Raw genomic sequence first — 22,132 nt, forward strand, 5'->3', positions numbered from 1 at the left:
TCAACACCATCAAATGTATTAACAACTCAAAGATGGATACTGTATGCCTATCCATACGTCACAGATTGTTAAGGATATACTTTGGACTACAAAGGATAAACTACAACACTATGGTTTTCATTTACATCCACAAAAACCATCAAATGTATCAAGACAGATGGAGACATTACATCCCAGGCACTCTATAGCTGACTTGCTGCCAGGTATTAGATTTGAGCCCATTTTGATTAATTGTGAATGGCATTGAGGCCGGTTAAAATATGAAGTTTATTTTAAAGATGCTCCTTCAGAAACAGTTCAAACAACATGGTTGTGGCTGAAATAAGCCATTAAGGTAACAAATCGTAGCAAAAACGACTAATGCCAAGATACCATGTCAAACTCGAACCCCTGGATGGATTTATGGAACACCAAAGGCTTTGAACATTTGCTCCATCACAATGGAAATCTGTCTCTAGCCGAATTTGATATTCTTGTTTTACAGGACCCCTGGGTAACCACTCAACCTATATGGCCCAACTATGAGATGTCCTGGGTACTGGCCACAAAACAGGCCAAAGGGAGACCAACCCTCTGTAGGCATGCTTACAGCTGTAAAATTGGATTTGGGTATTAAACTATTTGCATGGGCATCACCTCACCCTTTGAGCCAAGTAACACAAGTATCTTCATTAAATCCATTATTCCCCCTGGGTCTTCATGCAGCTATCCTGAATCAATATTGGAATCCGGTGGCCATTACGGATAATACATTTTTATGACCTGATAAATGAAATGCTAGACTTGATTGTTCATGACATGGATATTCACACAACAATTATTGTCAGAGATTTTAATATTGGATGCATTCCCATGACAAAAGGTGTGCTCTCAAACAGAGTGGTCAGATGGTTAAACCTAATGACAGCAAGGAACTTTACCATGCTAACTGGAATGATTGAAGTCGATATAGCACCTACGTGGAATAGAGAATCATCAGTTGCCATATTGGATTATGTTTTGATCTGCACATGCGCATTTAACAAAATCCACACTGTTGTAGTATTCTCTACCTCAGCCAGTGTACATAAAAAACATATTAGAAATCACTTGGTCACAACTAGTGCTCCCACAACTAGAATATTATACTTCTACCATTGAACTCTCAGAGGGCAGAAATAGGATATAAATTGACAATATGCAAACTTGGGTCCTTCTTAGAGCAACTACATCATGATCTCACCTCCTCATTGCTATCTGCACATCTATTTTATACAGAAACCTTGCACCTTTTTCTTGAAAAATTCCATAACGGATTTCGGCCAACTTTTACTCATAGCCATATGATCCTAATATCCAAACCTTGAAAGCTCAGATACGTAAAGACCTTAAAACACATTAAATTAGATAGTCCTAGAGAAAAAAATGCTAAATTCCACACAAATTATAAAAATGCCCTTAAGCAATATAAAATATTAAAAAAACAACATGATGGCAAACGGATGTTGGCAGCATTAGCCACCAATTTGAGTGCCCAAATTTGGGGCTTACTCAAAGAGGCTAACCCCAATGCAACCTCGTCCCTCTTGTCAAACGCTAATGCAGCTATTTTGTTCCTTGGCATAGACTCTCGCTTACTGAAACTGATTTCTGTTTTTTGTTTGTCTGTCTCGTGAGAGCATTGAGGCCTACGGGTGAATGGCGCTATATAAAAGCATAGTAGATAGAATATTAAGTGAACCAGCCTGGATCTCCAACTTTTCAACTTTCTTTGCTAATTCATCTCACCCCATCATTGTTCCCCGGTTGCACAAAAAGGATCTTAGCATGTTGGTCTTTGATCTTGCTGACATTAACCTACTAATCATCAACTTGAGTGCTTTGAGAGCCCCTGGTCTGGATGGGCTGTCTAATGTCAGTCTTAAAGGCCACCTTGACCAGTGGGCTGCTATTTTAGATTCAATATTCACAGACATCTTAGTGACTGGCCTAATCCCTCTCTCATGGAAACAATCCATCATCATTCCGGTTTTAAAAAAGGGCAACAGCAATGATCCTATCAATTATCGCCCAATTGCCCAATTGCCCCATTGGACATCCCCGGCAACATTTCTGCACGTTTAGTACTGTGAGAATTGAGCAAATGGCTTGAGGCAACATCAATGTTGGATCGACATCAATCTGGTTTTGTCAAAGGCTTGGGAACATGAGTTAACTTGCTTCTCCTGTGAACTATGAAAAAGAAAGTTTTAATATTGAAACACATAAAACCAGCTTTTATAGATTTTAAGCAAGCCTTCAACACCATTTCTATTGTGGACCAAATTAATTGAAGCAGGCTGCCCCTCTTATGGTCTAAATCTATTATATCAGTTCTACTCAAACACCTCCATTTAAGTAAAACTAAATCAACATGACTTATTAACTAAGTCCATCCCTACATACTGTGTCCTAAAGCAATGATGTATTTTAGCCTCCACACATTAATTTGTACATCAAAGACATAAATACATACTTAGAAGTGCCTAGATCTTGTCTACCGAAAGTGGGCAAATGTCCTGTGTTTTGGCTTCTTTATGCTGATAACCTTGTTTTAGTTAACCAGATCCCTATAGGCTTTCAGTGAATGTTTCACGCACTAGCAACCTATGCCCTATTAATTAACACTCAGAAACCAAATATTACACTGGAATGATACACAAAAAACCTACTCTGACATTATACAAGTTTCGTATGTGGTAGTTCTACGTAATTGACGGTTAACAATTTGCATTTCAGCAATTCAATACCAATTAATTAGGCAGATGCATCATCCCAGTCTTTCTCTTATGTCTCTTGTATTTTAAACTATGAAATTATTGATTTTAATTTAATGTATAAGGAAAGTGTTTTAAATTGCATTTACTAATCTTTAGTGCTCCTCTAAAAGATATTTGTCAGCTCTACCATTCCAATAACTAACTATTGTGATGTAAATAACTATTCATTTAAGTTTATCCATATGATAACTTCATATGAGGTTCTTTTCTAATTATATTTGAAATGTTGTGAGTCACAACCAAAACAAATAATTTTAACTAGAATATAAAATGATACCCCTCCCAGAATATTTGGCGAACATATTTTAGTGGTCATGAAAGAAAAGTCGCCTACCTGGAGAATTGTTCCAGGTGACATTATCGGTACTATCCAAAAAGATTGAGGTCAAAAAGACAGAATCCAAAAAGACTGAATATGGGATGCCTAATTTGACTGCATGTAGATGTGGGGGGGGGGGGCTGGTGAAGATAATGAAAAATGTGAAGAGGTAAGAAGGGGAGATCGGGGATCACCCCCACATATATATGAAAAGGGGAGAAAGAAAGAAAAAGTATGGTCTTTTGGGATTCGTTTTTTTCCCCCTCAGATACATCACCTAAATCGACATTATCACATGGAACCACCTGCAATAGGCACAGATACAAAAGCATGTCAATGCACCACACTCACAGGAAGCACCATCCAGACGCCTAGAGCCATGCAAGTGGGTATCAGGCAATTCTTTCAGCCTATCACCAGTGGTCGAAGTGGGCGGGAACGGTGCATGGTTTCGTTTTAAAATAAAAGTGTAGGAAGAAGTTGAAACTTTCACTTTAAGTGCACTGCACTGAGCGTTCCCCTACACAGCAGGAGCATGTGTTTTAGTGTCTGCATTGTGCGTGGGAGGGTGTGTGGAGATGCGTTTTCTGGGGAGCAGTGCAGTCCAGTAGGAAACATAGTTGTTCCACTACTTCTTTTCGTACACTTTCGACCACTGCCTATCACAGTGCAGGAACTGTCCCAAAAGACAACATATGAGGGAGCCCCGTCAGAGGAAGCAGGAGAATTCACACACATTCTCCATTTCGGACGTGGTCTTGTGCATGCCATTCCATTGTTTACAGGAGAGGCGCGTGCTGCTATGGTTCGGGTTTTGAAAGGTAACTGTAAGAACCCACATCCCCAGTATTTAGGAAAGCTCATGGCATAGAGTTTATGATTCACTTTGGGGAACTGTGACTGTATACCATGACCGGCCAAGCACCATTTCGAAGACTTAAATCTTCCTAAAAGTTACTAGACCCCAAGGACATGCATTTACTTTGATATAGACTTTGTCTGACTTTCAGGAGGTTTATGTCTTGAGCCTCTTAAGTCTACTTTCCCTGGAAACACGAATATGTATGGCTCAGCACTCCACTGCTAGCACCCAAACCCTCACACACACCCATAGTGTTTGAAACCAGAATCTTTTTCTTATTTTCCATGGGATAACTGAGTCAACAGGGTTGCTTGCTATAAATTATTCACCGGAGAATGACTTCAAAGCCTTAGGCGTGTGAAAAACCAAATTTTGGTCCCATGATCTGGCCTTAGTTATACAGAAACATTCCTGCTCGGGACCAAGCTCTGGAATCCGAAGCAGGAATCTAGATGGCCTGGAAATCTAAAGTGGCACTATTTCTGTTGGGCAATTAAAAAAGGCAGCGCTACTTGCAACATGCAAAGTGTTGAAGTAGGCGAGAGAGTAGGATGAGTATATAACATGCAGTGCGTTGAGACGCCACTTGGATACTTTGGTATTTTTTGATTAAATGATTTCTGTGATTATTTTCCAAATATGCAAGTTCCATGATTTTCAAATGGGATTAGGTTAAAGTTATCGCTGGATTATTGCTAAAACACTAAGAGCCCGATAGATGGAATTTATTGCACGGTTCAAAGTGACTTTGCACTGCTGAAACGTGACTATGCACTGCCGACACAAACCCTGATTCATGGAACTGTGCAAAGTGTATTTTTGCAGTGCAAAGTCATGTTGTATTGCAAAAATGACTGTACTGACTTTGCACTGCAAAATTTAACTTTGCACAGTTCCATGGATAAGGGTTTGTGTTGGCAGTACAAAGTCACTTTTCAGCAGTGCAAAGTCACTTTGAACCGTGCAAAGAATTTCATGAATCGGGCCCATATATGTTTGACTATTTTGTGTTCGTCAAAGTGAAGGAGAAAGAGCGAGATTCAAAGCTCAAGTAATCAAACGATGCTATTTGATCAGAATCATAGTTACGGCCAATTGCATTACATTAACAACATGATAATACAGTGGCAGACATGCCAAGCAGACACTGTGCACCTGTAAGCATTTCCTGACACGAATTACTGCTGTTCTCCAGCTGAAGAGTGTTCAACGAGGTCCATCACTATGCAAAAAGGGACATCGTGATCCTGGGGCAGATGGCGTCATAAATCAGCAAATACTATTGCTCCGCAGATCCCCTCTCACATCTGCGTAGAAGTTGCATATTACAGGGTTCACGGCACAAATGTACTCTGGGCACAAGTCCATAAAATGTGAAGTTACGTGACATACGCAATGGGAAGTGACGTTGCAGGAAGTGAATATATCCTAAAGTGGAATGTATATTTTTCATTCAGTTTCTTTCCCATTTGAAGAACGCTCACAGGGCAAATAACCATTTGTTTTTAGTAAGATAAGAGAACAGATGTTCCTATCACATTGCTGGCTAAGCATAAAACATGAGCACCTTCCTAATATGTGAATTACTGCAAAATGTCAATATGAGACATTTTACAGATTCATGGACTAACCTTCATGTTTTTTGTGGTTATTCACGCAGGCTCGTCACATTTCTGTGAGTGGTGCCTTGCACGAGACATGACGCTGAGCGTGGCCGAGGCCTGCGCAGAGGGCTGAGTATGGGGCAGAATTTGAAAAATGAGGAAGAACAAAGGAAAAAGTGGGCGTTACAAGGGACGGGCTGCAGGCAGTACATAGCTCGGCCAAAAATGCACACAACAAAGCGTATTCATGCATGTGAACGCGCAACCTATCGCCTGCGCACTTGCGCATAGGATTCGCAGCACAGAGCTGGGTTTGCATGTCGGATATAGAGGTATGTGCATGCAGATGGGGATCCGATCAGACATAGGGATGTGCGTATTTAGCGTATTGGGGTGCTGGGACGGTTTACGGGGGTTCACATGTAGATTTACCGAAATACGACAGTTATGATAAAAGGTATGCATGTTATCGGGGTACCAGTTACAGTTACAGGGGACTCTGTGCAATGTCACTGAGGTGCTGGCTTGGTTGTGGATGACCCCATGCATGTATCACGGCATGCATGTGGATGCCTCCGTGAACCCAAAAAGGTAGGTCAATGTGTCGGTTTTGGCTTTGTGTGGGAGTGTGTCGGGCCGTTCTGGCCACGGCTTGCGGATAGGTCTTCTTTGTGGAAACAATTCGATGAATATGCAGAGCATGCAGATTTCCTTCTGTACGCAGGCTCACACAGAGTCGTTCTCGGTGTGCAGGATTTCTGGCATCTCTGAGCACTTTTCCACAAAATGTGGTCCTCAGTTCAGTTAACTGCAGGCCTTTTAAATCCCTCAAAAACATCCGGGCGGTAGGGGGGCATGGCATCTACCCTTTAAAAAAGTGGGCAGAAGCCAGCTACCCGCATATACCTTTGACTTCTGCCCTTAATGTGACATTGCCCTGAATGTGACGTGTTTATTGTATTACGATCACGTGCCCTCATTCTTAGTTTTAGATGTGTTTTGAAGGAGAGCTGGTGCTTGCACCACATAGACGGACAAAACTATTTTGTAGGTGAGGTTTGTGCATTTGTGAAATAAAGTATCAGTTGACTTGCTGTTTCTTACATTTTCCTAAGAGAATGCCACAAAATGTCTTCCTCGTTGTCAGACTCAGCAGAGAGCTACGAACGATTGTTATTTGTACATTTTAGCAACTGTGATATCAACTTGAAGAACAAATCCTGACAGATTGTGAGATTGTCTGAGAAGCAATTAGAGGAAGCGGTTTCTATTCATTTGTCATTAAATGGTTGGTTATATATATATATATATATATATATATATATATATATATATATATATTCACAAGCACTTAACGGTTTAAACAATGCATTACACAATTTAAACACTGGAAAACAAAGGAAGTTATGAACGTTCGTAGAAAAAAGGAAGTCATTAACCAATTTTCCTCAGCCATCCACATTTATTTTTAAAAAAACATTCCATATTTGTCCTATAAAAATCCCAAATTGATCTCGGCATGTCTACTAAATTTTCATTTGAATGCAAGAAATAATATTGTTTCCAAAATGTTCTTGTTGCAAATGTTGTCCCCAAAGTAGGTTCCTTTGGTACCGAAAAGTGTGACTGTTCCCTGCTTACTCTGGCTAATCAGGTGCACGCACTAGGCAAACTAGGAGGCTGCTTATGGTGCGGGCCAGCAGGGGGTGCTAAAGAGTTGTTTTTTTACCCCTACTTTCATGTAGGTCAGGGAAGTTTCAACTTCTTGTGCATGTGTTGTCTTGTCTTTTCTGTGTGTGAATAATGTTTGCACCGTTTGTTCTAGTACTGTACCTGTTAGTGAGTAAAGGAAGTGGTTAGGCACACAATCATGAAACAATAACATTATGCAGAAAACTGAATAGTACTGGGACAACATTTTCTGGGCAGTTTATGAGAAAACTGACATTTTAAACATTTTAAAGAACATTTGGCCATTAAAATTGGTTAAAACTCCCTGCTTCACAGTGCACTATAGCCCCTATTTACAAAACCTGGTAGCATGCTCAAATTTCACTACTTCTACCTTCCATCTCATTGCGGCCTGGCCGGGAGGCAGAGCCACTACCCCATTTTTATATCTGGCCCTAAAGGCAGCCCATTGACCTGGTGAATGATTTTTCTATGGCCGATTTCCTGAAACAACTGATAGTGCTTGTAGCTGCTTGGGGATGTGGGGGCATGACTCCCTCATGTTCTCATTTCCATTTCTGAGACACCAAAGGAATTCCCTCAACTTGCCTGCGAATGCAGTTCACCAAAGGGTATTTTTCTGCCATCCGCGATATCTGGAAAGAGGATGTGAGTAGGCTGCCACCAAACAGTGGCGGTAGCAAAAGTAACAAGAGTCACTGCCACTAAAACCCTCTCAGTTTCAGTGACTCGAGCGCCTTTTCTTCCACTCTCTCTAGTGGAGGATTAATCGAGGCAGGGCAGAGGCAGAGATATGGCACGCATAGTCAGTGGTAGTTCCACTTCCAAATCAGCACAAGCACAAGCCTCCTTCCAACAACCTTTAGATGCCTACTGCATATAAGGTAGCTCAAAAAACCCCCAAAACCTCCTCACAGATGCACACACGTGTTTATGTGTGAGGATGGGCGAATGTGTGGGAAAGGGATGTCAGAGGGTCATTATTTTCAACTGTAATGTTATCACAGATGTTTCTTATGTCTGCCTATTTGTATTGTTACTCCTTCCTGATATGGAGCTAGTTTCTAATCCAGCATGAACAGAATACATATTGTGCGTAAGAGAGAGTAATTGAATGTTGCCTTGTTATGAAAAGCTCTAAAACATGATGTGAACATGGAGGGCAAGACATGCATGTAAAGCAGCAAGGAGACTGCTGTGAAGAGGGGATTGTGTAGTAAGGACACATAGGGTTGGTAGTGGGTGGCAGCAAAATGACCTTTCGGCCTATGGTGCTAGAAAGCCCTGCCCCGGTCCTGTGGGTAATGTATCTCACACCATCAGTCAAGCTCACAAGCTACTGGCGGAGCAGGCATAAAGTTAATGCTTCTCTGTGTAGGGGACTGCATAATTCCCTGGAGGATAGCTCAGCGGCAATATGCTCGCCTTAGAAGCAAGACGACACAGAGCAACACAGGTTCAATCCCCGGGTCCGCACTTTGAAACCTCTGGGTATTAAGTACTTTATAAATAACCTATCATATCATCATATCATAATTCCCACGAGAAACACCCATCAATTCATATAGCTGTAGAGAAGGTGGAAACTCTTCAGTTGTTCTCATTTCCTCATATTATCCCTCTGCATAGGTTGGCACTCTGCCGATCCACTGCCTACCAATACACATGCACCCATACCGTGGCAATCATGTGTCCTGTCGCACAATCCCATTGAATCTTAACGGACGGCATTTTGTGCATTCCTATCCTATTCCTGCTTCTCCATGACCCACCTTTTGCCCTGCTTACCTTTCTTCTTCCACCACACACTAACATATGCTTACCCCTGGCAGGGGCACAATGCACCATTTCCTTGACAAAGTACCGGCGGTGGTGTGCTCACTACTAAAGCTCCATGACATGATAGCCAGAAAAGAGAGTAAAGGGAGGGGAAAGGAAAGAGTAAAGGGAGGGGAAAGGAGGAGAACCTGTACCTTAAGGGTACTTGGCTTGGGTCAATGTGTCCTTATTTTTGTAGAATGGAAAACAAACCCAAATCAGCCTCCATTTCTAATGCTCAACTAGTATACAGAAAGCAACATGATCAAAGTGTGAAAAGACAAGAAACAGCAAAAGGTCAAGCAAGTCGAAGAACGGCTCAGTGCCGTTTACCTGGACTGTAATAGGGTTTCACGTTTCAATCGGATTTGACGATAACAGCAGTGGTTTCATGTGATCATATGGGCACCAGCAACATCGATCAAAATGATGGAGCCTGCCCTAATATTGATCTGCTCCCCACATTTTAAAAGAAGTGACAACATACTGAATTATACCCATCCCATCTTCTTTGCCACCCAGGCAACACTCTTGCTTGTTGCGGCAAATAAGAGCAAACAGCGCACAATTTATGCAACCCTTTTCATCGAGGGGGTACACAAAGAATCACACCTTATTCCACCTTCATAGCCCTCAAACAAACCTTCCCACGCTCACCTTAACCTTGCTTTCCTTTCATTCTACATGTTGAAGGTCAAAATGAATAGAACTATATTGATAAATATTTTTACAGGGGTTATTATCACTGGATTCTGTGGCTGGACAATGATGTTAGACATCACGACACAGTGAAAAGGGGCACTGAAAAGCGCCAGCCCTCGTCCTATGTTATGTTGTCTGTATTTATAGAGCGTACATCCACCAAAAAAGCATCTTGGCGCTATACACACAGCAGGCACAGGTCAATGGCCGAAACAGAGCTAAAAAGATGGGTCGTCGGTAAACGCCTAAACTGGGGATGGTTATCAGTAGCTCCAAGCGTAAACGGCAGAGAATTCCAAAGCCTAGCCGCGGCCGCAGAAAACCCTTGCCCTCCTGTTGTAGACTGCCTAATGCAGGGGACTGAGATGAGACAAGTATCTTGAGAGCGCAACACGCGACCAGGGCCATGAGGCCTACATTTTTCCTGTAAATATTGCACACCCTGGCCATAGAACGCCCGGTGGACAATACACAGAAATTTGAATTCTACCCATTGGGAAACCGGCAGCCAGTGCAAAGAGCACAACACAGGAGACATGAGAGCCAGCAGGAGTACCTATGGCAACTCTAGCAGCAAGATTCTGAAGGAGCGGCAGAGGCCGAATGAGAAGAAGTTGTTGGGCCAGAAAAAGAGAATTGCAATAGTCAATTCGACTGAGGACAAGGGCAGAACCTACCGGGGGAGAAGATGAGGGGGTAGAAATGGAAAAGCCTTCCAGAGAATCTTCAGATGGTAGTGGTCGGTTGACAAATACAGTTGACCTGATACTCAATTGAGAGAGATGAAGACATTCTGATGCCCAAGTCTTTAACTACGGGCACAGGTACAGGAAGGAAGCCCATGGTGGCAGACCCAAAAGGGGAAGTCCATAAAGAAGTGGAAGACGGAGAGCCCACCACTAGTACCTTGTCTTGTCCCCATTCAACTTAATCATTGTCACTCATCCAGCATCCCAGGGCCTCCAAGCAACCCCTAAGCGTTCCAGGAGAAACCACCAAAAACTGTAAGCTTACTGTCCGCATGCCTCAGTACCAGCAAGTGACCCAGTCACTGGACAAAACTATGAAAAACCTGGACAAGGACCATTTACTGCAACTATGTAATAATGACTTACGTTTTTTATATATGGCTACATGACAGATTCCTCCCACTTCTAGGAACTGCAAGAATAGCCTTGATAGCTACACAACTTATTGGTACCCAATTTATTAGCCTTGGAAATAAGTAGGGCCGAGTTGGACCTGTCAGAATTTAAACTTGCGAAGTGCATGCTTGTCCCACCTCAGAGACAAGCTCTTAATCAGTGAGCTATGGGCCAGGAAAAGAGTATTGCAACAATAGGATGCACAACGAGGAAGTGCACGTGTTTCATGCAGCCTATCCCCATCAACAGGGCAGGGTTTTACCCAGAAGAGATCTTCAAATCTGAATAAGCCAGGCTTGTCCTACTCGGTCCTCGAGGGCTGGAATCCTTATGGGTTCTCAGGATATCCCTCATTAATATTCATGAGAAAACATTTGCATAACTTAGAATCATTCTATGCAAATATATCTCATGAATATTAATGCGAGGTATCCTGAAACCCCAGCATGGATCTGGCCCTCAAGGCCTGGAGTTGCACAACCCTGGAATAAGTGGAAACTCCGTGTGCCCCACTGCACAGGGACCTGCCAGCACTACACTCATTCACAGGAAGATTCTTGGCCTGCAAAGTCTTCCGAAGCAGCACAGTTTCTCTAAACTATGCTGTGAATGTATTGCAATGTGAAGGAGTCAGCCTGTGACCTTGGTGGCCAAGCAGTCGTGGAGCCCAGTTGACCTTCCCAGACCTTGCAATAAGTGCCACAGTGTTTTATTGCTTGGAGTGTTCGTCCGCTGCGAGGACGGCCTGTGGAGAACAAACGCCTCATTTTCATTAACAGGGAAACATTATATTTCATTAAGAGGCTTCGCATCCCAGAGAAGATGGCCTGGCCTACTCTAATAAAGGGAACCATTGTGTGAACGGTCAAATGAAAGACTAAGAAATAATGCAAGCGTTCGACGCTTAAGACCATTTGAAGCTCTCCTATATAATCAGAACCCTGCGAATATTGCCACGCATCAAATAGAGAACTAAGCAAGCGCAATGGAGGATGCAGAGAAATCGCGCCTAACAGGTTAACATGTAAATGAGCTGTATGTGTTGTGCTACTTTTCGTACTTGAGGAATTTTGTTTACATTGCTTTATTTTGTTGACGCTTTTAACAGACTGGCATCCAAAAGTAACTTTGTGCCGCCAGCAGTGGTGACAAAGGGGCAGTGTATCCTCCAGAAGCGGAATCTAGTTCTCCTAAGGCTGGAGTGCATTTTTCTGCTCGCGAGTTGATTGGGCTAGAATCAGACTCTAGATATAGATGCGTGCCTATGTGTGAGCGTGTGTTTACATGTCCTCCATGCTTGTTTAGCAATATTAAAAAGGTCTTAGAAACTGCATGCCTGCTTCATCCAAAGTGATGACCTTATCCGAACCATGGACTTAAAGCACCTATACATTACTTTCCAGCTTTGTATTAAAGAGCCGATGTCAAAATTATGGCGAGTTAGGGTAGGCTCTCATCTTTACTACTTATTCCATCTGCTGAAATGTATATATTTGCTGTGAAAATCCATAGGGTTAAAACAAAAAGATATGCACCAAAAGATATCTTTTGACAGAAACGTTTTGAGAAAAATGTCTTGTTATTTTAATTTTGATATAATTGTTTTAAATACATTTGTTAAATGGATTTTTATAGAAATAAATTAATGAGTTTAAATGCTGTATTTAGATGATTTTATGTATTGATTGCTTTTGTATTTTGAAATATATTGAAAAGTTGTTTCTACAACTAAAGCAATAAAAAAAAAATATATATATATATATATATTTGTTTAAAGCCGAAGCTCATTAAGCATTAGATACGGTGTAATTGACGCAATGCTGGTATTTGCAAGGAAATGTGTCCAACAGGCAATGACACCAATTCACAAAAGCGCTATGTGGGTCGGAGGCAGTCGACAACTTTTCACATAACTGCATGAATACTCCGCAATTCATTAACAACACTTCCGTGCAGGAAGATGGACTAACTGCAGGAGAAAGTGCGACAAGCAAGCCAGCCACTGACATAGCAAAGATCCCAGCAGCCCATGCTTCAGCTGGTGGCGTGGAATAGAGGCGCTCCCCCTCAGGCTCCCCTGCGCATGCCAGACAGGAACCAGGAAGCTCTCCCTGCTTGCAGGGGTTTGTCTGCGTGGAGCACGGGAGCAGGAGTTCTGGAGTGATGTTGATTTGATTTTTGATTCATTTATAATCGCGCAACTGACGACCTAACCGTATCTGGGCACAGGTGTATTGATAACAGGAACTCATCTGATTGTGAGGCCATAATGATTTGAGGAATACTTCATTAGACAAATATTTAATATATCATTCAGCAGAAAAGATAAGTCTTTGCCGCCTTACGGAATGAAAATAGAGTTTTATGCTCTCATAAAGATCTAGGGAGACTCGAACATGGCACATGTATTAACAGCTTATCACATGAACGAAGTTGGCGGCCAGGCATGTAGGTCCTGATTTTATCCACTAGGTAGATAGGAGCTAGCTGATTCACGCACTTAAACATGAGGTATAACATTTTGAACTTAATGCGTTCTTTCACGGCCAGGCAATGAATAGAAGGTCTTAGATTGAAATAGATTGCCTAACTGCAGCATCCTGTGCCACCTGCAGTCTACGTAGTTGGAAGGCTGGGATTCCTGCTAGTAGCGCGTTGTCATATTCTAATCAGGAATTAATAAGGGTCCCTATGACTGTGGCCCGGTCCTTATCTGCTAGGAAAGGAAGAATTTGTCTGAACGTCCATATTGTATAAAACACACACAACTTTCGCACTAACCTGGGCACCCCATCCTGAAATAAATGTGTTTATGTAGCGCATCTGTGTATTATGTGTGTGTGTGTGTGTGTGTGTGTGTGTGTGTGTTTGGAATATATATGTATGTATAGGTGTGAGAGTGCATGTGAAGGGTGTGCATGTATGTATTGGTGCGAGTAAGCTTTTGAGTGAATGAAAATGCAGTCTGTATGCGTGTGTGTGAATATCCTGGGTGAGTGCAGCTGTGGAGAATGCAGTATGAATGTTCTGGAGGTGTGTGTGTGTGTGAGAATGACTTTGAGAGGAGGTGCATGGGTGAGTGACTGGTGGATGAATAGGTATGAATTTGATTATGTGTGTGTGTGTGAGGTGCTGAATGTGTACCGGGCCCGGGGGTGGGGGACTGGATCATTTTTGACATTTCCTTAAAAAGCCATGGCATGTGTAATGAATGTTGTTATGTGTGTGTGAAGTACCGATGGGTGTTATTATGTGGATGGACTGGCATATTGGCAGCCAGTCTAGCCATTGCTTACTATAACATTTCATTTTGCACTGGGCAACTATGATAGAACATGCATAAGTGTTACTAGATGGCTAGAATGTTTGGCGGGGGGGGGTAATAAAGACCTCAAGCCAACGGAACTGAAGAGCCATGTGAAAAAGGCCTAGCTGTCATTACAAAAGGAAAAGCAGCGTTTTAATTCACAATGGAAGAGCAAATTCAAAGGTCCTTTTCGCATGAAAAACAGGATTTGTAAACACTGACACAAAAATAGTTGTGCATGTGTGTTTGCAAGTTAAAGCAAGACATGAGAAAAATGTCCCTCTGCCCATATAAATATGTCGCTGTTGACAAAATGTAAGGTAGATTATGCTTCTCATGCAAAATGCCGGCAAAACATTTGGAAAGAAAATCCTGCTTGGTTGCCATGAAGAAGTTCCAAAGGCCTATTTAGGTAGACTATGTGGGTGCCTTTCTGTAAGGGAAATCCAGAAAAGACTCAAACAAAAATGTAGTCTAAGTGCAGATTGGAAAAGCACATCACGTTACTGGCTGAGAAATAAAATGCAGCATTTTCAGTAAAACTGCCACCCATCAAAAGGTAGTGCACTGAGACAATTCAGACTCACTTTTCAGCAAGAAATTAAAAGTGTATTTCATTAATGACTGAAAGAAACAGCCCTGTACTTTCAGCGAAAGAGAAAAGTGGACCCTGAGATCACACATATGTCAAGGAATCAAGACTGATGTTAGAAAATGCAATATGCAAGTCAATTTCAGCCCAGGACACATAGTGGGGCTCTGAGAAAAATTCACGAAGAACTCCCCCACTGAACTCCTGACTGGCATCTCAACTGTTTACAACTGCAATAAAATGTGTTCTGCTAAATGGTGTTGAAAATAGACTTTCCCTACTGTCTCTGAGGGCAGTTCTGAGCAGGCTAAAAGCTTGGGCTGGTGCATGACTAAAGTAGGGGGGAGGTGTGAACATAGGGGCTATAATAAAGGCTGAACTTTGGAGAAATAAATACAGAAAAGTATAACTTTTTCAGATAAGATGGCAGGAAGCTAGACGTATGAAGTGGAGGATCTCTGTGTAGCAAATGCATCCCCGGTTTATCATCTGCACTCTACAAACAAACAAGAGGCTTATCAACAGGCTGGATCAGAGAGACAAATGGCATGCAGGAAGGGAACCTCAAATTTGCACATATTAAAATCCCCTTTGTTTAAATGGACGGTTACAATTTTGGCTTTTACTCAGAAACTACAAATCACACTGTATACATGTATGTCTTATTTTGTAGACAATATAAAGGCAATTTTGGGGGTATGGGGAATTGTAAGGGCAAGAAACATGTGTTCCTTGCTGCTTTTAACATGTTCTGAATTCCGAGAGTTGGCGTGCTGGTGGAGAGTAAAATTAGGAATATGGGTAATAAATTACATGTTCCTAACTGTTATGTTTTTCGTAAAATCGGTGTGAACAAATCCAAACTGCGTGCAAAAAGGGGTTGACCTGGCTGTCATTTTATTTAATTCCCCATGATTAGCTAAAGCAGAAAATGTATATACATCATGGCAGTTGCTAGTAAAATTATGAAGTTTTGCCACATAACTATTTTTGCCAAAATTTGACATGAGAACAAAGGAGATTGCAAATAGGAATTGCCAAATGTCTGCTTCAGACTCCCAAACCAATCCTTAGAGAGAGGCAGGAGTTGGGAGGAGAGAGAAGGGTAACTGTCTAATCCTATTTGGGAGAACTCTTTCAGGGTACTTCCCAAGGTTGTAAACCTGATGGTGTCATTGGTGCTATATTAAGTGGATGCGCTATGAGGAAGAGACAGAGCTGTTGAAATTTACCATCGGTGACAGCTGCTGAAAATTACCATCTGACAACTGCCAGGAAACACCAAAAGGAGAATTTGAAGAGATTGCCTCTGGGTGGAGCTGTCCATTTCTGTGAGGCCTAAAAGCTGACTGGGGCCTATGATGGAGAGCTGGGGACCATCCAAGAGTGGAGTGACTAGACCCCTGCCCTGTCCATACAGAGGGTCCTGACATGATATGGCTTTTCTGAACTTGAAACTGAGGTGTTCTATGTCAGTAGAATTGAACCCTTTGCAACCAAAAGGTGGGGGGGGATCTGCAGGCCTTAAATCCTTTCCCTTTATAGTGGGTGGGAAGGGGAAAAACTGTGCATATTTAGTCGATTTAACAAAAAAGAATATACATTTAAATTAATTCCCCTTGGCAGAACACCACATGGTGATTTTTGATAGGATTCAAAATAAACAAAGCTCATTCCCAGTGTGCGCTGAAAACTATAGGATGTAATTTAATTGGGCAATCTTTCTGTTCAGCTCCCCCCACAAAGTCCTTTAAGCGCAGGGGGTGTGAAATCCAAAATTCCCAAATCATCCCAATTTTGCTATCAAGCTTCCCCAACACAGGCCTTTAAATGGAGGTGGTCTATAACCAAAATTCTCAAGTCATCCCAATTTTTACCATCCAGCTTCCCCAACACAGGTCTATAAGCGGAGGGGTGTTCTGGAACCCTACATTCTGAAATCATCCCAATTTCATTCTCCAACTTCCCCAACACAGTGTGGGGGTCTGAAAACAAACTGCTAAATCACCCTGTGTTCATTTTAAACCAATTATACATAGCATGCATGGCTACGTCCATGCTTCAGTGCCTATAAGAATCGAGTTTCGGACCCTCTGCAACAAAGCCCTTGCAGGACAAGGCCATTGAGTTGAGCAACACAAGTGTGCAAGAGGCGCTGCATGATTATACGTAGCAAGCATCGCTACATCCACGCTTCTTTGCCAATAAGAACTGAGGTTCGGACCCTCTACAACAAAGCCCTCGCAGGACAAGGCCACAGTGTTGAGCGATGCAGGTGCGCCCGAGATGCTGCCCTATTATACATGGCACAAATCGCTACATCCACGCTTCCATGCCTATAAGAACCGAGGTTCAATCCTCTGCGGCAAAGCCCTTGCAGGACAAGGGTGCAGTATTTAGTGATGCAGGTGTGCAGGAGATGCTTCCCGATTATACGTAGCACAAATCGGTACGTCCATGCTTCTGTGTCTATAAGAACCGAGGTTCGGACCCTCAGTGGCAAAACCCTCACAGGACAAGACTGCAGTGATGAATGACGCAGGTGTTTGGCAGTGATGAGGTAGCGGTGCAGACTGAGCACAGACGCCCTCACCCTCCTGTCTGTGTCCAAAAGGTAAGAAGGTGCAATGAGAGTTAGCTTTGCTACACTCCACACAACCCCTCCTGACCTGTGCCCCTTCTCCCTCTTGCATACACGCTCACACTTTTCGACCGGTCCTTGCACCCCCCCACACCCGCATCCCCTTGCATGCATGCACTCCCTCGCATCTTAGGCCACGTGTGCTCCCTCGCATCGCTGACCACATGTGCTCTCTCGCAACTTAGGTTGCTTGTGCTCCCTCGCAACTTTGGCCACATGCACCCCCTGTCTCTCTTGCCATGTGTGCTCGCTCGCATTGTAGCTACCCACAACCTGTTTCTGTCCCCCACGTTTCCACCTTCCTCTCACATCTCAGCCCTTTCCCTTTTCTGTTCAATTGTGCTGTACTTGACATTGTTTTGTGCTCCATGGTGTTTGGAATTAGATTACATTGCCTGCATTCTTTACTCCGAGGATTCTGTTGGTTTTGTGCCTTGTTGATGGTACTGACTTTGTTCATTCTCTACGGTGGTGATATTGTGTTGTTCTCTATGGTTTTGACACTGTGTTCTCTACGGTTTTTGGCATTACATTGCATTGCCTGCATTCTTCACTTCCAGGTTCACTTTTGTGCTCTGTGCTTTGCTGTTGGTTTCTGTATTGCATCTGCACTATTAACCTCTAGGTTACCTCTTGTGCTAGGTTCTCTGCAGTAGGTACTGTATTGCATCTGATTTCCAGGTCCATTGTTCTTGTGCTTTGTTGTTCTCACCTCCCTTGTGTCCCCTTCTTGTGCCTGCCTTCTGTCTGCCCCCCAGCGCTATACTCCCTCCTCCCCAACTTGGGCTCCCTTCACCACCTCATTCCTTATTGCAACCTTTATGGTGCTCTCTGTCGCACCCATCTTCTCGAATTGCTTTTATATTGACTATCCTATCCCTCTCACTAAGTCTGGCCGGAGGAAGCTCAAAAGGGACATCCTGCTCTCCAACCCAGGCCTCCCTATTGCTGATACCTATACCAGTGCTTCCTCCAGACAGACCCTTATAGACAACCTCTTTGTTGTTGCCTCTCCAGGTCTATGGACCCCCATATGGTCTCTGTTCTCTCTCCTTTTTCCTCTTCTGCCATTAATGGTGGCACCCAGTGGGAGGCTCTCTTGGCCCCCTTTCACTCTTCAAAGACCATCACTAATGTCTACTTAAATGGCGCCATCTTGGTCCAGGGCCCTCACGCCAATCTTCTCCTTTTTGATAGACGCTTCCCGTGCCTTATAAACTTCCATTCCTCTCCTTCTATCCCCTCTTACCCCTCTCTGGCTCCTCTGTCGCCTCTTTCCTCAGCCACCTCTGCAGCTCCCCCTGCTGCTTCTCTGGCCACCCTATTGCCTCCTTCCTCTGCCACCCTTCTGGCACTCTCTTCTTCCTCTCCGACTACCCTGCCTTCTCTTCCTTACTCCTCTGGCATCTCCAACACTTCCGCAGGGCATACCTCTGGCCTTTACCCCTCCACAGAAGTCCTTCAAAAGTTGCAAACTGCTCCACATTGCTACTCTCAACTCTTGCTCAGCTGTCAAACATTCCTCTGACATCTGCCATCTCCTGGAAGAGCTTGATTTGAATGTACTCGGCCTCACCAAGGCTTGGTTCACGGGCCGGCTCTATCACAAGTTTTGACACTCTTCTTCCTGATGGCTACAAGATCCTTTCCAAACCCAGAATCAACGGGCATGGTGGGGGCGTAGCCTTGAATTTCCCAGAGTGGATCACTGCTCCGATCATTCCAATGCAGGACTACTCCTTTGAATGCCTGGTCTGCAGGCCCTCTATCTCTCCTGTCCTCTCTCTCACAGTGGCCACTATCTACAAGCAGCCTGTCCACCCTGCCCTCTTCCTCTCTGAGTGTGCTGACCTCTCCTCCTCCCTCCTTGCCTCTACCTCTCAACCTCTCCTCCTCAGAGACCTGAACATTCACCTGAATGCTACTAGCCCTTCTTCGGGACTGTTTGGCAACCTCTGTGACTCTCCCTCTTTCTATTCTTCCCTCTGGCCCAACTCACTCTGCAGGGCACACCCTGGATGTTTTGATCTCCTCAAACCTCCCCTTCTCTAACCCTCTCCCCATTCCTCTCTCTTGGACTGACCACTTTCTCCTTTCCTCCCACTTCTCTCTCTCTAACTCTCTGGTAAAGCCGACTCCAGCAATGCCACCTACCTTCTCTGTCATGCGAACCCATGAGGCGTGTTTCAGTTGAGGCTTTCACCACCACTTTCTCCCCTCCTCCTGCACCTTTGTCTGACTCACACCCTGACACAGCCCTCTATAACTTTCATCTCTCTATCTCTAACACTCTGGATGTCCTTTACCCTGTCATGAGGATCCGCTTGAAGCCCAAATCCAAGTGCAACTCTTGGTACACTCCGACCTCACCACCCTGAAACGCAATGGTAGGGCAGCTGAGATGAAGTGGAGGGCATCAGGTGCACCGCCTGACAGATTGGCATGCCGCCTGCTCCAAAGGTAAAACAGACTCTCTGTCCTCTCTAAGAAGAAAGCCTACATCCAAGCCCGCATCTCTGAGGCTTCTAACTACTCGGCCAAACTTTTCAAAATCTGCAAAGAGCTGGCCAATCCTGCTGCAGTGTCAACCTTTCCTGTTCCCTCAAAGAGCCTCTGCTTGACATTGGCCTCTCACTTCACTACTAAAACCAGGACATCCTGTCCACCCTTTCTTCTACCACTCTTGACCTGTCTGAGGCTGTCTCTCCTCCTCCTTTCTCCTGCTTTCCCTGGTTCACCCCTGATGATGTTTCTAGACAAGTTCGATCTATGAAAGTCTTGTCAAAGCAGGTTCTCCCATGCTCATCAAGAACCATCAAGGACCACATCGACACCCTTGATCCAGCCTTGGCTAATTTCTGCAATCACTCCTTTGCCACTGGAGCCTTCCCATCCCCCTGAAGCACTCCCTTGTGCACCCTCTTTTTAAGAAGCCCTGTGCCGATCCTTCCTCTCCGGTTAGGTACTGCCTGATGTCCATCACATCTTTCCTGGGCAAACTCCTGGAAAAGCTGCCCATCTCCCAGCTTATTCTGCACATTGAAACTGTTGGTTATCTCCACGGCCACAGATCTGGCTTCAGAGCTGCCAGAAGCACGGAAACCGCTCTCCCGAACACCCGTGAAGACCTGCTCTCTAATCTTGACTCTAATCTTCCTTCTGTCCTCATTCTCCTCGATCTATCCTCTACTTTTAATACGGCCAACCATGTCATCCTGCTCAATCACGTCTGTGATAGCCTGGGTATAACATAACAGACGTATTTGTAAAGCGCACGCTCACTCCCGAAGGAGAAATTTTGGCAGTAATAACAGTCGTTTATTGTTACCCAACATAATGGTACTTATTTTATCGACCTCAGAAGGATGAGGGCTGAGTGGACCTGCTGTGACCATGAGGTCAAACACAGGCCGCTGTAGTGGATGCATTAGTCCACTGAGCCACAGACCCTGTATCACTGATCAGGCCCTGGCTTGATTGGCCTCATTTCTCACTGATGAACCTCTCAGGTCCAACTTGGGTCTTTCCTCTCTGCTATCTCTCTTTACTTGTGGTGTTCACCAGGGGTCTAATCTTTCTCCCTGGCTTTTCAACCACTACTTGGCACCTCTTGCCCACCGCATAGCTGCTTTGTGCTCCAATTTTTGGTGTTATGCAGATGACACCCAGCTCTCTTTCAGACTCCCCATCAGCCACCTCTTCTCCTTCTCTCATACCAGACTGGCTGCAATTCAAGAATGGTGTGCCACCAACGATCTCTGCCATAATGCCAGTAAGCTCATTGGTACACCAGCTCTCTCCTTTCTGCTCTCTCTCTCTGGCCGCCCACTCCGGGCCCTTTTCCTGCTTCCTCCTGTGAGGTTTAGAACCTTGGTGTCATCTTTGACTCCACCTTCTCCTTTTCTCCTCACATCTCTGACATCTCTAAGAAGTCAAACTACCACTGAACCTCCTCAGAGGTATTCTTCCTTTTCTCCCTTTCCCCCAGAAGTTCACTGTCTCCAGTGCTCTGGTCCTCTCTAGGCTAGACTACTGCGACAGCCTCTTTCTAAATCTGCCTGCTCCTACTCTCCACCCTCTGCAACTCATCCAAAACAGGACTGCAAGACTTGTCCTTGGCCTCAAGCCCAGGGATCGTATCTCCCCAGGACTGACATTTCTGCACTGGCTCCCAGTGGCTGTGAGTATTATTTTCAAAACCCTTTGCATTGTCCACAAGGCCTCCTAGGGCCTCAATATCTTCAACTCTCGCTTCCTAAATATCTTCCTTCTGGAGCTCTTCGCTCATCCGCCTCCAACTCCATCAGGGTCAGTCACTTCTCCAAGCAACGAGTTGGTTATAGATCCCTTTCTTCGCCTGGAGCCTCCCTCTGGAACAGCCTCCCTGAAACTTGAGGCAAACCATCTCCGGTTCCAGAAGCACCTCAAAACCTTTCTTTTTGCTTCTGCTTTTTATCCTCCTCTCCCCTGCTGACCTCCTGGTTGAAACAGCAACTGCACTGGTTACCTGGCTACCTTCTGATCTCGGTCCCAGGTCCCTCCCACATCAGTTGCACACACCCGCACTGCCTGCCCAGTTACCCACGCACTCTGAGACTGTTTCTGTATCCCTACAGTCCCACTACCAGCACTTGTTGACACCCGTTGTCTGC

At 44.2% G+C, this 22,132-nt stretch overlaps 1 protein-coding gene across 2 annotated transcripts in view; it reads right to left on the reverse strand.

Moving 5' to 3' along the window:
- Window positions 1-22,132, reverse strand: part of NPR3 (natriuretic peptide receptor 3) — a 295,266-nt gene that overhangs the window by 242,579 nt on the left and 30,555 nt on the right. The window lies entirely within an intron of this gene.

This window comes from Ambystoma mexicanum, chromosome 6p, assembly GCF_040938575.1.
Source record: "Ambystoma mexicanum isolate Mex_15411 chromosome 6p, UKY_AmexF1_1, whole genome shotgun sequence".
Taxonomy (NCBI): Eukaryota; Metazoa; Chordata; class Amphibia; order Caudata; family Ambystomatidae; genus Ambystoma; species Ambystoma mexicanum.